We start from the raw sequence: 18,427 nt of genomic DNA on the forward strand, positions 1-18,427 counted from the left end.
TATATATTCTATTACTTGAATAACCTAGATGAGCGCGAATACCGCCAATTAAAGATGAAGCAACGCTCTACTTGTCATCATCTGCGTCCGCCTCACGCAGGCCGCAGCTTATCTTGTTAGAGTTTAGACAGGCTATGAAATCACTTCCAACAACTAAGATAATCAATGTTGTTAGAATATCTGGGCCGCCCGCAGTACACTTGTGGCAAAACTTTATTAGTGAACATGCCTGAGTCTATAATGCTATCTAGAGGCGTTCATCATCTTGTTAGTTATTAGTTAATGTTAAGATCCCGGCAGTCGCTGCAAAGCTTAGTCAGCGAGAACACAGATTACCGAGATTATTTTAGGAGCAAATATTTACAATGTACACACAGCACATCAATCTCAGCCGGGGATAGCGAACTCAGAATTATGTTAGTGGGTTAGTTAACGAAACAAACAAGCTCGTATTATTTATTACTCTACAGTTTGTCACGACACAATAAATGTCATAACGAAGCGTGCTAAAATTTGACAAACTTAAGCAGAATGTATTCGACCTCGAGTTCAATCGATTTAAGCTTATTTATATGCGATTAGATCACCGAATGTAACAATTGCATCACTGCAATCGGTCCGTAACACAAGATTGGTCATTGCGATACAAAAATAAAAGTAAGAGGGTGTAGAGCGAGCCGCGAGCCGCGAGCGGCCCGGGCCGGCTCCTTGCTCCGGTTTCGCCACACCAGCGCGCCCTGTGCGCTCGGCCCTCACCACTCTCTCGATACCGCTCCCGTACTGAATCTGAATTTGTAGTAGTACAGCCTAGCGAGTGGGCATTTGTACAAATTTAACATTTGCAGAAAATATGTTTACTTTGTACTTATCGTCAAGCTGATTTTAAATCCAGCTTCCACAATAAGAACATACCAGTCTCTGTAGCAATTGTGATCAGTGTCGAAAATTAGTTTACACAAGTGCGTGATTTACATTATGTAAATTCATTTCGCAAACCACGCGTTAGCTGTTGATTATGATTTTTACACGCTTCTACTTTACAAATCCACACTAAAATGTGCCCAATTTGTATAATGTTTTATTTCAATCTCATTCCGATTGGACACGATCACGTTTATCAACGAGGATATTATAGATTGTGAATCGAGGTAATATTTCACATATTTTAATGAATGCAAAGATTTATTGGGTCGTAACTTAGCTGATGATCGCGGAAGGAGGACGACATTTTGAAAAGTCAATCAGAATCAGCGACGCGATATAATTCGAGGTGCATAATGAGCGCATATGTCGTCGTTACCTCGCCTAAAGGTTGGTCACTTTACTAGCATTCACGAATTCATCTCATGTATAAGGTCGTCTCTGTTTTTCGTATTTAATTAGAACACCAGAACCTGTCCACGCTAATAAATCAAATCCGTAACAATAATATAAAGACCATGAGTTTGTTTGTTTGTTTGTTTGTATGAACGCGCTTATCTCAGGAACTACAGGACTGATTTTAATTTTCTATGACCATTGAATATTGTCGTGATCCTTATATATCGTAACGTATCAGGTCATGAACAACTAGCGAAGCCGTGGTGGACCGCTAGTGAATGAATAACCAGATACAATTATTGTTAGTTAGGTTGAGTATAATTACCAAAAATATTATATTCTACTAACATATCTCGATGTGTGCACTATGAAGCAGTGGCACATTAGGACACAAGTCTAAAGCTTATAGATATTTTGCTGCCAAACGAGCAGCGCCGCGACCTCGCGGGCGCGGACCGACCGACCTTCAACCTTTATCTCAATATCATTCTGGATCACTTACATCTAATTAGTAGCACATTTACATATATTCAAATTTAATGTGGACCATAAAATAATGCACGAATTAAGAAAGAATAAGGTAAACACATTAATGAATTAGCATCGCTCCATATATTGCAACATTTGTAACAAATAACAACGCAACATGATTTTATCAAAGAGATAAGTGCTGGCTGGCGTCACGACTCGCAATTCACGAAAGACCCGATTTATTGGAAAGGCATAATGAACAATTCTCGTAAACATTCGTCGGATAATATCTGTGATAAGGATTATCATCATGTTTCCGTTTTTAAAGATGCTAAATATGTAATTTTCTGCGATAAAATAGCTTAAATACGCAGTCTTTGAAAAAGTACCGTATAGGTACATTTATACATATATATAACTACCGTACTTTACGTACGACCATTGTGAATATTTCAATACCGCGCTTTTGAATCGGCATTATATTATTTAAGTAACAACAATTAGGTCGCTGGTTAAGTAAGCGATAAAGTATTGCGAAACATATAATAATCTCAATCTAAAATTATTACTATCACTCAGCGAAGGTGTTTCGTTTGAAATCGTTTTATATTGAATCTCACACAATACAAAATGTATTCTCGCTGCATTTCTAAACCGTAAAAGCTAAATGGCAGTGGTAATACGTAAGGCCACGACACGTCACCGCTCACGAACTCGCTCGCATTTGTATAAGATAGCAAATAAGTAGCAAGGTATTAATGACATAACATAGTAGCGACTTTGCGTAGACTTAACGTGTACATTGACGATTTAACGATGACGCAACATTAAAGCGTTCTCACGTAGAAAGCAATGTATACCGTGTGGAAGTTAAAGACAGTCTCAGGAAGTGCTTCAATGTTCGAGGGTAAAAGCTCTGACTGCATATTTGTGCGCGACCGCGACTTGACCGTGAAGCTGCGACTAACACTCGCCCCGTCCCTCCCCCCCCCGCAGCCCCGCCGCCCCCGCAGCCCCCGAGCCGCAAGTTGAAGCCGGTTAAACTTTTATTTTTCTTTTGACTGGTTATTAGAATCGTCTCAGTCAACTCGATACACACCCAATGCCGATACTCCGATACCTCTGACGCAGGCATGAGTTAATTTTTTGTTGACGATCGAGATTCAAGTTACTCATTTGTTATTTATTGATCCACTTTTTGCGCCTGTTCATGTGCTTGGGTATTTTCTGAGAAGATACCTGAATGAGTCGAGATTGTTATAAGTGCTTTAAATAAGCAGAAAAATCATGCGCAATGTTATAACACTGATAATAATTTCTGATGAACGAAATATCCGAAAATTTCATGACGAACTTCCTTAATGTTGTCAAAATTGCCTGATGACAGTGATTCGGACAAAGGTCGAAAAATAATGTCCAGTAAGGTCGGTCGCCAGCCATTTGGCAGTGGTAGAGGGCAATAGCGAGCGGTGGGACAAGGAGGACTCAGAGCAAGGGCAGGCGGCAGGACGTCCGCGCGCCCGCCACTCTTCCGCCTTATCGGGAGCGCGCCTCGAATCGCTAATGGCGCGTTTGACATACGCAATAACTTCGTGATTTATACGCCTTCCCTCCTTCACCCGATGTTAGTATTCAGCACTTCAAATTGCTTCTGGCCAACAACTCATAAATTATCGGATAGTTCCACTTAACAATGATGAATATATGCGTTGTTGATACTAATGCCGTAAGATAACGGCAAAACTAAATAATAGGATACTCTAAAATGAATCAGGTTGTAAACGTTTCAGGACGAATAACAAATGTAATAATGTATAAACCAAAACCCATTCTTAAAGCAGTACACATGTTGTTATGCAAAATTATTATTCCCAACTTATAATCTGACAAAATTCATACAAGCGAAAGTATTAAATTACAATATAGACAAAACAGATGTTATTATCACGAATGTATTTTTCAGTTCCATAACTGTTGTAGTAATGAAATTGTCGTCGAAACTAAGTAACCTTCAGCGAGTGAACCAAAAGCTTGTTGCTTGGAAGCGGCAGAGACAACAATGCGTCACGTGATGATGGTAACCGCGGCGCGAGGCGAGCGGCGAGCGAAAACTTTCTTGTTTGTCCTCCGCGGAATCGTCGCTAAATCTTCAATATACAGTCTCATTGTAACCAAACGACGTTATGTAAGGAACAGATCGCGCACCCGCTAGAGGAGCAATTAACGGTCATACGCGTGTCGTTTACATAATTAAACAGTTAAATTGAGCCGAGCGCCGGCTGGCGTGTAGTTACGTCTAGAGGAAGGTAGTGTTTACACTTTCACGTCTTTATATCAAACAATTATATGTGGAATGTAGAATATTTTGCATTGATATCTATGGTACAATGCTTTTGTTTCGCTTGCTCTCTAACCTATGAGCCAATACTTTTGCTTTTCGACCGATTTCAAAAAAGGAGGAGCTTATCAATTCGACTGTATATTGATTCGATTCGATTGTATTTGTCACCTCATAACTTTTTACTGGCTGATCTGGTGCCTCCTATGGTTTGCCATGGAAATTTTGTTCTAGTTCTGACAATTTGAATTATGTTATTTCATCAGGCCGACAATTTTCGATTTGTTCATCGGTCATGAAAGTACTTATCAAGTTAAGTATCTAAGAGGCGTATAAGAGAAACAACTTATAATTTGATTTTAAAAATGAGCAAAAGTAATAGACGTACTATTATGCACCATCACATATAATCATTAATTTTTAATGTTGATTTTTCAATAATGTAGAAAGGTGGCACTTCATCGTTTTATTTAAGGTTACCAGCAGCTGCGATCTAGTTTAATGTTTTTTTATTAAATAATAATTACCAATTATGAATCACAGAAGATGTCAAATACGAGATTAATTATTTAAAAAACATTGAAAACAGTCGTACGATAAGATAAGATTAGCTAATGCTAGTTTGTCCGTCGTTATCTTATCGTAGAATCTATTAATTTACATGTTTTCGATGTACCTGTACTGTATAAGGTAATTTCTAGATGTGATGCTAATTGCGACCAATATTTGTCACAGAATGCCTTATTAGTTGTTATGTTAGTTGATGTAAATATTTGTTTTTCAACGATCTTCAAAAAATGAGGAGGTTCTCAAGTCGACTGTGTCTTTTTGTGTTTGTTACCTGTGTACTTTTTGTATTTGCGCTTACATTTCAGTTTGGTCTATAATCTAATCGATGGTACTATCATTGCTCAGATTAAAAGAATATTTCCGTCTTAATGGGTAACAAAAATAAAAATATATATATTTAAATTAACATTTAGAAATTAAAAACTTTTTAGACTCAACCCGTGACCACGCTCGCTGTACAGTGTTCGAAACGTCGGGTTAATAATATAATGACTAAATCGCGTTTAAAATCCGTTAAAAAGTTTTTAATTTCTAATACTCGCGTAAAATCAAACACAAGAAAGTATTAAATTACCATTTTCGCGTGTAAATATTAAAGATTTTACATTTAAAATGTCTACATTATTTTACATAAAGATAAATTTAGCGTTTAATTAAATGCCGACGAAATACCCGATATCTCAGCTTGAGTAGGCAAGTAGCGCTGCGCGGCGCACGCGCCACTAGCTACACTGAAGCTCATATTTCACACAGCGCAATTGATGCGAGCTGTTCGGATATGTCGAAGTTTCCAGATTATAACTTTATTATGAACCTACTGTTACAGTTTTGAAAGATATGATTTTTACATTGAAATGGCTATAAATTCAGTCGATATAAGATTAATTACAGTATTATATTATCTGTTCCAAAACTAAGTTTTTCGCAAATTCTGAAAAGTAAAGCATACTTATATATATAATCGTCAGTCGGGAGACATATTTATATTATTTTATGTGACCGTTATAGTCTAGGGCTAACAGGTAATATAGATAACATATCTACGAACAAATTGTTTTGATAATCCGATACACATATTATGAATATGTAGTGGTGCGGCGAAGGATGTATCGCGCTATGCTAACGAAACACGCTGAGATCGTGATACAAATAATTATTGAGCAAATAACCCTTATACGAATCTGAAAGTAGTATATTTTGGCTTTTTAATACACACTAACGACGTAATTTATAAATTATATCAACGCGGCGTTTTGTGTGAATTGTCCCGATAAAAACAATGACGAGTTTATAACGTTAGCACAGCCAGTAGACTTGATGCCGAAACAACACCTCAGTCAAACAAACAGTTTCCGACGAGATTGTGTTATCATTTATTTGTTCCGACTCACCGATTTGCTGTTTACGGATCGTAATCTTAAACCAAATAAGAAAATAATCATAAAACAATAAAAAACCACGCGTGGTTAAAAAATATCTCACTATGCTTTAATGCGCATTTTAGCTTACGTTGTTATATCATAAACATTATCACGTGTTAAGATCGAATAGGGCATAACTAAAAAATGTAGAATATTCGTTACTAATAGGTTTATAAGGCAGACATTTAAAAACTATTTTCAATTTATAGTTCGCCTTTGTGAAGACTACTTATACTAATTATGCAAATAGACATAGAAAAAACATTTATGCATTTCTATTAAAATATTAAAGAAAATATCACAGTAACGCGGAAATACGAGTATATCACTTTCATGTTACATTTAAACTAATAATATTATGTATGAAATGACGATTTTTAAGGAAATCCGTAAATAATTTATTAAAACGATTTCTATTGCACAACTGTACTTGATTTTTTTTTACAAACAATATAATTTGAAATTCACGATTCAGAGAATAAATTAGGACTAAAGAATTAACATATTATGATGATTGATATCTGGTTGTTTTTTAAAATCTATACTAATATTATAAAGCTGAAGAGTTTGTTCGTTTGTTTGTTTGAACGCACTATTATCAGGAACTACTGGTCCGATTTGATAAATTATTTTAATGTTAGATAGCCCATTTATTGAGGAAGGCTATAAGCTATATATGTACCACGGGCGAAGCCGGGGCGGACCGCTAGTTTCTAATAAAATTAGTTGATATATTATTAAGAATCCGGAATCGCAATTGTCATGATTACTAGAAAATGTTGAACTTTAAATTTTAGTTTAAACAAACGAAATTCATAATAACACTTTAAAACTTGAAAGAAAGCCACAACACAAAGCTCGTCATTCTAAACAAACACAACTCGAAACGTTCTTACATGAAAAGGGCTGCTTAACATATCACTACTGAACGTCAGTGTCACTGTCACAAATGTCTACAGTCTAGTGTCTGGTGTCAGGTATCTAGTGAGGCTTTCGAGGTGTCAGCACTGAGCGCGTCGTGGCGCGCGCGTGGCGTTCGGGCGCGGACTGGCGCTGCCACACGTCGCCCGTCGGCCTGCACTATCACCGCTTATCCTGATCTGATAACGACTACAACACCGCCGCTTTAGATCACACTATCGATTGATGACCATTAATTAAGTTTTTGCGACGAGCCCACGGTGGGCTAGCTATTGTCACGTACAAGGATATTCATTCATTTTAGCAAGAGGATTAAAAAATCTCAGCATTTGAAGCGTTATCAGCACAGGATGTGTAGATTGCGTTGGCGACGTTTGAAATTATCTAGATATTTATCACAAATATTTTAATAGTGATATTAAGAGCTAAAACAAGGTATCAGATGCATTTCAAGACAGAGTAAAAGTTACAAGAATAGTGGCTTTGGATTTCATTGAATTAGGAACGAGTACATAAAAGTAGGCAGTAAGTCGGTGAGAGGTCCCGGAAGATTGGCACGAAGCCGGTCGTCGACCCGCGAGCTAGACTAGGGCCTGCTAAAGGTCACACAGGATCAGAGAAAGTACGGAACTAGTCGCGGGGCTTCGTGAAACGCAAATTGATATAATATTGGTGGGAAGTTCAAACGATAAACTAACGGTAATGACTCAGGCGTGGGACACGACGGTCGACGCCAAGTCTGAGAGATTTGGATGAAAACACACTAACATACATTTGTATAAAATTATAAATGAATAAAGGACTGGAATAATTAGAAACCTGCCATTGTAGGCGTATCGACTGTTATAGTTAAAATATTAGCAGTAACTGCAAAATTCATACGTCACGTCACAGGATATCCTCTGAACGATGATAAGAGCTTTCATCGCAGAGTATCTACAAAGCTACAACTATATATATGAAGTAAGCGTATTGTGTACACTCCTGTGACGTCATAAGAGAGCCATAACGAAGACGTGCAATCGTCATCTGACACGCGAGATATCAGATAACATATCGCGGTTTGTTGAATGATAGCTCAGATAGTGTTGAAGGTACAATGTCACGTGTTAATTAAATGACAACAGTCATTGTTTCTCAGATGATTTTTACTCTCACTTTTGTTGCTACAAACTTATACGAGGAAGTATTGCCTAATGTGACAAAATGATCGCAGACATCAGATGCAGCTGTCAGTCAATTCTGCGTGACTGATGAAGTGTTACGAGTGGTTGCCGGAGCAAGCAGTTGTGTGTGTGCAAACCCAGATTGTGAACGCTCGTTTACTTTGAAGAGGACATGTGTAAAGCAAATGTCTTTGATCTTTCTGCACGGAACCACTGACGCCTCTAATCAATTCTTTACCCAACACATACCACTATGAACTGTGAAGGGATAAAAGGTGAAAGCGATTTATCAATTTTAATTTGACACACTGTCGAGATTTAGTCATCTCCAAGTGTTCGCAGTGAATTACGCGATGTTAGTGTGTGGTGTGTAGAGTGTGGTGTGTGGTGCGGAGCGCGGGTCACCGCGGGTACATCTCGCCGGTTACACAACCACTCTCTCTGTCTTGATGGTGACTTATAACAAACGCTCTGCTGGCGAAATCTCTGCGATATCAGCGAATCGGATGATTTATCTCTCAAGTATGCTGTATGGTACTGACATTTGCAGTTTGCATCCCAGTGTTTAAGATTTGCAGTCAAAGAAACAAGTAGGTACCTATGTATCTATTTAATATTATGTATAAATGATTTAATTTTACTCTATTTTTAAGGCTATAAAGTGTTTCAAGTTATTTAATATGTCAATGTGATCCTCGCTGGGACCGATGGTATTAACACTGACTCGATCAGAAAGTTCCAAGTGACCGCTTTGCAAATGAACCTAATTAATTATTGAAACAATACTGCTCATGAGTCATGACATATTCACAAATTAGATTTTCACAATTTGTATCAGGATAGGAAGCGAATGGAATTTGACATGTTGGTAAGGTCAGCGGCAGGTCAAGCGTGAGCCGCGCTTTTTTTTTTTTTTTTTTTACCTCAATAGTTAGCAGAAGTGAGGTAAGTGTTGTGGTTATACGTGTATCACATTAAATCAATGTGGAAGATTGGGATAAGCGTAGAAAAAAGACCGACAAAACGTTTGGAATGGATATTTAAAAAAAAAACGAATGTAATTTAATTAGATACTCATAAAATTGTAACAGCATAATAGTTAAAACATATAAATTGTAATATATTGACATAAATTTTATTATATTGATACGTAATAATTATTATGATGAAGAGAATATATAATTTCAACAACTACGCAGTGAAATGATTTCAAAGCGTCGTGCGCGCGCCAACTTTCGGAATACATTCATTATAATATCTGAGTATCCAACACGATTCATATTTCATACACAATTTGCTGGAAAACTTATCTCAATGCCTCACGATGTGCCGCTATACCTGCTCTACACTTACAAAAAACCCATATCATTATTATTAACAAGAAACTGGACAATTTAAATTTTTAAATGCCAATCTTTAAAAATAACGTGTTCATAAAAAGATGTTCGATTAGATTAAAATATCAATGTTTATAATCGAGGAGTGATAGAGACAGATAACTCAATAGTTCTACGTAGCTTCGTTACATTGATTTTACGATCCAATATGCCATTATGTGCGAATCAATATTGTTTAAAAAGATGAACCGAGGACAAGCCCGTTTGGAACCCAATCTGCTCAACGACTCCTTAGTTTCCGTAAATTATATAAAATAGCTTGCGCTTGTGTTTTTTAGTTTTTCAACCGATTTCAAAAAATAGGAGGTTATTAGTTCGTCTGTGTTTTTTTTGTGTTTGTTACCTCATAACTTTTACAGATTGAACCGATACTTGATTTTTCTTTTTAAACTAGTACCTGCAATGTAGTTCCTGTGTAGTTAAATTTGGCTTAGTTAAAGCTGATAAATTGAATGCGGTTCAATTTTTAGTTGAAAATAATTATTGTAACCTATATGTATATTTTTTTTTTCAGAAAAACCTATATTAACATCACCCGCATATGACATAGCGTCGACATTTGAATCAACCGATAGGCAGTGAAACTATTATTGTGTACACGAATATATAAGCAATTAATGGTTACGCTTGTCGTACTAACGTGCAATCTGACATGCGACAATTGTATTCATAAAAGACGAGCCGCGAATCTTATAAAGAGAAACTTCGCTTATTTGCTTATTTCCAGGTAAAGTGTACATTATGTCAGATGTATGTACACAAGCTCGGCGAGCGGCGGGGCTGCGGCCCACAATACTATCTGCCATCAGGAACTGTGCTCCGCACTTAATATTTCCTAATATAAGTGACAGATAACCACTAATCCCACTATACAATGTGATTGTTTGGCCTGTGATTAGCATCGAATCTTACGCCATTGTACCAGAGTTTTAGGACGTTTATTAATTTCCATCATTAATGCTTATGCAATTTTACTAAAAGCACAGACCCGCGAGTATTATTGCTAGATTGATGGACCCCTCATCATTTAAAATTCACGTATCCTCTAAGTACGTATAATTTGAGTTGCATTTATAGAAGCGACGAAAACGTTTCAGACGTTGTTTTATAATATAATGTATTCTTCAAACTAAACATTTCTTACAATAACTCTTTTAATTTCTATCAATGCCACAAGTCGTTTCGTCCTCGTCTACATAGATTGTTCAGACATCAGTGACTTTTAGTCTAATTCCAGCGATCAATTTACACCTGCTGCGCTGTTTGATCAATAATCTTTTATTGATCAAATTTATTACTAGTTCCAGAAATTTCACGCTCTTTCCTCCTTTCCTAATAGTCTCAAAGCTTGCTTTGCCCAGTTTCAACTTGAACCAATAAGGAATGCAGGGCGGCAGGCGTAAGCGCAAAGCTGGCCCGAATGAAGCTGCAGTGTGATCGAGAGCACTTATCTCGGCCGCGCTGCTCTCGAGAGCCTCGCCGCAGCTTTCAATGCACGCCTCACTTACATCACCGATGCTATCTTTTGTAGCCTAATTCTATTGTGTAACGAGTTCGTGTAACAATACCGACTCATATCCTTGTCAAGCTCTCGCAGATTTGTTCTGGCGAGTGACGCCTGGCGAGCGACGTTCGGTTTTGTAATTGCGGTCCTATCGAACGCTCGCCAATCTTATCTCCAACCCGATCATTATCAGACACCCATTTCGCAGTTTGCATTCGCTTAATGTTTATTTAAAATCCTATTACTCGTTAATGGTTGTAACGAATAGAAACACTAATAAAATTTTAATATTCATGCGACTGCTGTGGTGTTTTACTTCAATGATTTGCATAAATTTTAAGATTTCGAACCTCATTTTTGAAAGTCGTTGTGGATGTAATTCTATTCAATAATATTTATACTTTTACGGCCACTGTCCTTTGTTGTCCGGATCCAAGTGAACAATTGATATGAATAGCGTCCACGGAGAGGCAATCGATGGGACGGTCATTTGTTGTCCTGCGGGTAATTAGGCACTCACCTGGTGGGTTTCTGTCAGAGTTGGGAGCAGGTAAAGCGCGCGATCATACTCGCGCGGTCGTCGACCCGACAGCTAACTGTACAGCAAGCAAGCAAGCACAGCACACACTGACACCACTAACGCGTCTGATTCGCACAGGAGCGTACGGCGAACTGGTTCTTGTCGCCAACACTAGTCGCTAGCGCCCGCGCCGCATGCGCCCGCGGCCTTGACCGCCCGCGCCCCGCGCACCACCCCCCGCGGCCCGAGCCCCCAGCGCGGTGCAGCACGCACCTCGCAACAGAACAGGAGACGGCATCCACATGCACCGCGCCGGCGCTGACGCATCTTCACATCAAATTAGGGCCTCCCTTCATCTTTGTGCAGGTACTTTATAATTATATGTCATTGACTATTCTGCAGGCTATGTTAAGTAGCAACTCCAGTATCAACGTGTAGCTGATGCTTTTCATATGCTTAAAGCCGATTTATCAAATTAAGGAATACATAATCTTTAAAATTAAAATGTATTTGTACTTGACATAATACCTGTATACATAAAATGAGGTAAGTATGTCTAATTGACATCTATTGTTACTATCACTTGCTGCTGTGACGTCTTCAGTATACTCGAAATTCGGTACATTGATGGATACGAGTGACTCAGTTATTTCAAAAATGCTTTGAATAATGTGTAGATTTTATAGACATTTTAAATAAAAAAAGTCTTACATAAATGTGATATAGTAAAATGATCAAGTTCCAGGAAAGGACAATGTTTGCAAGAATGGTTTAGAACGGGAAAGGACAAAAGGAAACCAGATCGGAGACTTGATAATAGAGAGAGATAATAAAAACTTTACCTCTGCTAGTGAGCAAGGTGAATGACGACTCGTTTGCGAAATCGAGAGCAAACTAAGACAATGATAATGTTTGTTTTTGTGCAGTTCCGAATGTTGGTGGCATTGAGCCGTCGAGCGAAAGTGTGCGGGACTGGGCTGTCAGCTGACCAGCGCAGGCGGCAGGACCACTCCACCACGTGTAGCGTTTTTTCATAGATCGTAGTCGCAATTAAAATTTCGATTTGATTTTTGATATCACTTTTCATGTAAAGATAAATTTGCAGCACAATGAGTTACTATGTAAATCTAAAATTAACTAACCTGCCAAATGAAATTGATAACTATTTCTGCCATTAAACGCATGTTCAAACATTTCCAGAAGAAGCATCATTCATCAATTCGATTAATAATTTGATAATTATTGTCTGCCAAACAATATTAATTAATCGGGTAAGCTGATAAAATCTCAAACCTTGCACTGTAACCCTCAATTAAAAGCAGGGAGAATTTGAAACCTGTATCCCTGTAATTGGCCGATTGCTATTTGATGGGAAGATAAAGTTTTTACTCACAGTCCGTGCAGTCTAGTTAATAGAGACAAATAATTACTTTTTAAGACTGATTTAGATTGCAATAACTAGGAGCTGGTTAGGCGCAAGCAGCGCCTGCGCGGTGCGACCGTCGCCGCAGAACCGTTGCAACTTGAACTAGCACAAACAAGAAAACTGGAAAATTGCAGTACATCATAACAATTAAGTATACTACATTATATTATTATTTGAGTAGGAATAGAAAGTTAAATTACCATCGAACGTATCTTCTTGGTGCACACACTTAATTATCATGGATAAAAAAATATTGTTTCGTGAACATTTATGTACAGCTTACGAGCATAATGTCATGCAATTCCTTAGGATGAAAATCGATGTATTATAAAATATCAATAAGCCCTTATGTACCGATTTAGCTAAGCAATTTCCGAACATAGAGATATGAAAAAATAAAATAATATTTGATTTAGTTATTGCTAGTTCCTCTGCTAGAATTATATGTAGACATGACAGCATCCTCAAATCAAGTTAATTTTAAGCAGGAAATTCCTTGTCAGTTGTCTGTACAAGGATTTGCTTTTTATTTCACTTTTTGTGTTCAACCGCTCAGATGAGAACTGCACATTCGGCACGCAAGTAAATAAAAATAACAATTAATCCGCAAGCGAATATATCTCCTAGCCTGAAGCGTTTGGAGCTCAATTCCCCTGATAGTATTATCGTAAATAGAAAGTGGTAGTTAGTGCACGCAGCACGGCGGACCGGTTCGCGGAGCCGCCGAGGGCCGCGTGACGCGTCCTACAACGATTTATTTAATTAAAGCCATTGTACTTGCCTTTCGTCATCGAAGAGAAGATGTGGCTATGAATGTGAGCGATTGTATCTTACGTCACGCGATGTGAAATCAAAATCATCTATTATTGTCACTTTTCAATCCGGAGAGTTATGCGCATTGCCCAATCGTACTTCGTGATTCGTGAATCGGTTTTGCGCGATGTTCTTCGATTAACCTTATCACAATATTATGTCACAAGTTGTAATGGGGACGTAGAAGATGATCGAGCACGTTGGTGATCAGATGATAAGTAATGCTAACGGTTTCTATATTCATACAGAATGTTCATCTAAATGTTCAAATTATATATATAAGGGACAAAAATATGAGGGTACTAAATACAAATAAGTTTCTGATCAAGACAAGAAGATTTATTAAGAATAAGTAAATACGTACTAATTAACATTTAAATACTTGCAGCTTCGCACTGACAATATAATGACGCGTGAGTCTGCTCGCCTGCAGACAGATTTAGCACCTGACAAATGAGCTGCAATGATTGTGTTTCTCATCAAGTTAAGAATTGTGGTAAAATATGCTTACAATATAGTTAGTCTGGGTTCAATAGCACACTGCGAACGACCGCTGGTGGTTTAAGGGCTGTATGTACTGCAGGAACGTATACAGTATGTATGTACACGCACGCGGCGGTTACGGCTAAGTGCTTGCCGGAAGCAGATTTTATGTTTAACCTTTACGATCAGGGCTGATTGCTTCTGTACCGGAGCAGAAATTTTTGTATATCCTTTTTAATATTTAGCGATACATCTTTAATGATATATGATACAGAAAAATGTTATGAATATAAAACAAAACATATATTTAATTTTTAGTTTTATAGCATTGAAATGCTTTATAAATGAGAAATTTTGAAAGAATAGATTAGGATCACGGGTGGCCGAGAGGGTACGCGTTGCTGCGGTTACGCAAAAAACGCAGGTTCTAATCCTGCCTCGTGATCAAATTTTTTCTATTCTTTCAAAATTTCTCAAAACATATATTTATTATCATTACATATATAAAGCAAAGAGAGGTGATATGTTTCTTCTTTTATTTTCGATTTAAAAGTTAGGTTATAATGAATATTCATGAAAGACATATGAACTGTTGGTGACGTAATGTTGTGATGTTTACTACAGTTGTTTGTACTACTACTACCTATATGTTATCTGTGCTACTAGATTTTATTTTGGTGTAAAGATTTAGAGTAGAAAGTAAACAATACATGCCTACAAATATAATATAATAAATCACTAGGACGGTGTACAAGCACAAAGTATCTTCAGAAATATTTATATGTAATCAAATATGAATAAATAACGTCATATTATGTTGATCGGACCCTATCCCTTGCTCAGTTTCGAGTGTGTTTTGTTTGTAATAATTAGTTGAGAGAATCGCGACCGCAAATAGAATTATGCCCATCACAGCGGCGCGGCGCGGTCAACAACCGGGCGCGCCGCGCGGGAGATGTGGCCGGGATGAGTTCACGCAGCGGATTTGCGCGCGACTTAACCCCGGGTTCAACAACAACAGTCAACTCTTTGAAATCTTTGAATAAAAAAAACAAATGTGGTGGCGCTTTTCTTAAAGTTACTACTTTTGACGATGGAGACGATGGAGACGTTTGACCACAATTCCACCCGACGGAAAGTGGTGAGTCAGTCTCAGCTGGTAAGTACAGTTATGCCTATTAATTCGCTTCTTGGACACACGCATAATGCACTTCTATGAAAAGAAAGATACATGAAGGGATTAGGGAATTCCACTCCTAGGCAGTTATGAAGGCAAGAGGCAGTCAGTGTCGTGTGGTCAGTGTGCGCGCGGCAGCCGGCGTCGAGCCTACCCGCACTGCACCGAGAACGCATTAGAACGTATTAAACTGCAACAACCAGTGCGTATCCGACACGCTTTAATGGAAATTATGTCCGAACCGTATTCGTTTGCTCTCTTGAACACAATATTGTGTCAAACACTGAGGCGATCGCGTTACAAACACACTCGATGTTATTGGCTTACTGTAATAACGCTGCTTCGAAATATCCAATTACTAGTTACAGAAACTGACCAAAGTTGAAATTTTGTTCATTCATCGTTTATATTATAATCGTGTTGAAAAAGTGTGGATCTACATCGTATTTAAAAATTGTCTTTTTAATTCCATCCTCTCTCGTTTATTCTACAGGTGGTTCTCGGATATAATAAACAATTGAGCTAGAACTATATAATCACTGTCAATTGATATTACCGCGTGTTGAAAGCTTCATAAATAGAGCGGCCTCAAATAGATTAGTTTAATCGTCCGCCCTCCCACTACTGGGAATAAATAAAATATATTATTCGTATAAATCTTCCCTCACGGCGTCACCTAGAACCCAACTGAATGAATGTTTATTATTTGCATTCTATTTGGAGAATATGAAAATTATAAAATTCTTCAAAATATTTATTTTTTAAAGTAGCGTTGTACTTCGGATTTAAGATAAAGCAATGTAGAGACAGATACCACATAGTAGGGTGTGTCTTCGTCACAGGAAGAATGATGACCGTAGAATAAATAAGCATGTATAAAGCTAATTATCCCAACAATTATATATAAACAGCAGCGGATCTTCCTCAAAACGACGCGTTCGCGCACTGAAATAAGATATTATTTTTGTACATATAACGATCGCATCTCTTAGGCGTGGCGGCGTGAGTGACACACATTCCCAACTCTTCCGCTTCTCTTAAAGATCTCGAGCATTACGTTCTAAACTTTTCATAGTATGCACCACATAACAGTGTTGTGTATTATTTACCAGCATGACGCGTCGGTCCGAGCGCCTGCCTACGGCTTAATAAAAATTATAAAAACGTCCGTTGCCAGAATGAACGTGGGCGAAAAGAAATATTTACTTATCTAATAATAGAGAACAATTTTTTGTTCCAAACACATTCGTTTCGACGTATTTAAATCGGTTTAGCGGTAGTGTGTGAATGAACTAGTCAATGCAAATAAGTTTTTATTTAATTCGTAATTGATAACGGTATTTGTAACACCAACATATTGTTTTTTTATGTCTTCTGTTTATGAAATTTATTTGTCATGGCTGTTAATACACGATTACAAAAATACCCTCTACAGTAGCTTTAGTATTTATATTACTCGTATCTGTGACTCAACTTTGCATTTCTTCTTCATCTATGTTATAACCACACATGTAGGAAAAATACTTCCAAAAAACGATAATTAAAAAAAAGGATAAAAAGGAGGTTAAGGACGCATAGGTTGACAGGTGGAGTCCATCGTCTGTTATATCTACAATACTGTGTTCACGTTGGAAATGCGCTAGCAACAGAAACACGTGGTGGCGCTGGGGGCAGGTGGGGGCAGGTAAGGCAGGCGCAGCGACCCACTTCTGAGGCTATATTTAGCTGCGCACGCGCCGTACTGTCTTGCCATCAACACTTTTTGTACCCATTTACTGCTCCCAAACGATGTATTTCATGACTCAATCCAATGCTTTTGGAGAATTATATCCGCAATATACAAGTCTTGATACATTTAATTTGAAATCGAATTTTTCATTGGTTTTGCCTGTGCGAGGTTTTTACTTAAACGTTCTGTAAATTTCATTATATTTTTAACCCAAAAAATGATGATAAGAATTTAATCAAAGAATTCACAATAATAACTATGCTCGCCATCTGACATCATCAAATAACACTTCACTTCAAACATATTTGTACAAGCTTATAATTGTCTCAATCTCATTTTTATGCATCCATGATCAATCCATTATATTACGATTTCTTTGAATTCTACTGAAGTATTGCTTATATCACGCATTTAATACGATGTTTGGATTAAATGATTTATTCCTTGATTATAAGATGCAATATTCTCTATGATATCGCGAGGCGCAGTCTGCGGCCCCGTTGGTATCGGAAGCGAGATGATGCAGTGATAACGCACTGCAATTAGCCGGCGCTAATTGGGTCGCCGCGGCCGGTTTGTTTTTAACAAAAACATGGATTGCAGATGTACACGGGTGGTTGGGACGCGGTGTCTTGATGAGTTTATTTATGGGATTCAGCGGTGGGTGACATAAAAATATAATAAGTACGTACATAATAACATTTTTATAATAACATATTATGAACAGGCCACTACATTCAAGCTTAGACATTTTATTCGTCGCTTATATTAGTTTTTTTACGTAACTCAAGAATTTATTATTTATACCTAACTACCTACTAAGTATATATTTGTTGTTATCAAAAAAAAAACTCGTAGAACACAAAAAATATATTTATATATTTACAACATACACAAGTATTTTCTATCTACAAATACAAATTCTTCAAATTAATAAATAATTCATCTTTCTTCACTCATATGATACTTAACAGAACCGTTAACGTGAAGCCGTTGGTTGGTGAGTTGTTCCCCAATCCCCTAATCCCATACCGCGCGGGTTGCGAGCTGGCGGCTGCGGCTCACTAATCTAGAAGCCATGTAGATTATCCGCTGCTAATACTATAAGCTGGAGTATAAGCTGTATAAGGAGAGATTTCAGTCGCCACGTCATCGCTGATATTATCTACAG

At 37.7% G+C, this 18,427-nt stretch overlaps 1 protein-coding gene across 3 annotated transcripts in view; it reads right to left on the reverse strand.

Annotated features, from left to right (window-relative positions):
- The window catches only part of LOC119832827, a 27,388-nt gene extending 15,616 nt beyond the window's left edge, over window positions 1-11,772 (reverse strand). Inside the window, exon 1 of one of the 3 annotated variants that reach the window (XM_038356633.1) lies at window positions 11,629-11,772. The gene's annotated coding sequence lies outside the window, so the exon portion shown is untranslated. Of the gene's footprint in view, window positions 1-7,016; window positions 7,175-11,628 lie in introns of those variants that run through there. The other 2 variants (XM_038356624.1, XM_038356617.1) reach the window with 2 other exon arrangements.
- Between the last annotated feature and the right edge of the window lie 6,655 nt (window positions 11,773-18,427).

This window comes from Zerene cesonia, chromosome 2 (assembly GCF_012273895.1).
Source record: "Zerene cesonia ecotype Mississippi chromosome 2, Zerene_cesonia_1.1, whole genome shotgun sequence".
In the NCBI taxonomy this organism is placed as follows: Eukaryota; Metazoa; Arthropoda; class Insecta; order Lepidoptera; family Pieridae; genus Zerene; species Zerene cesonia.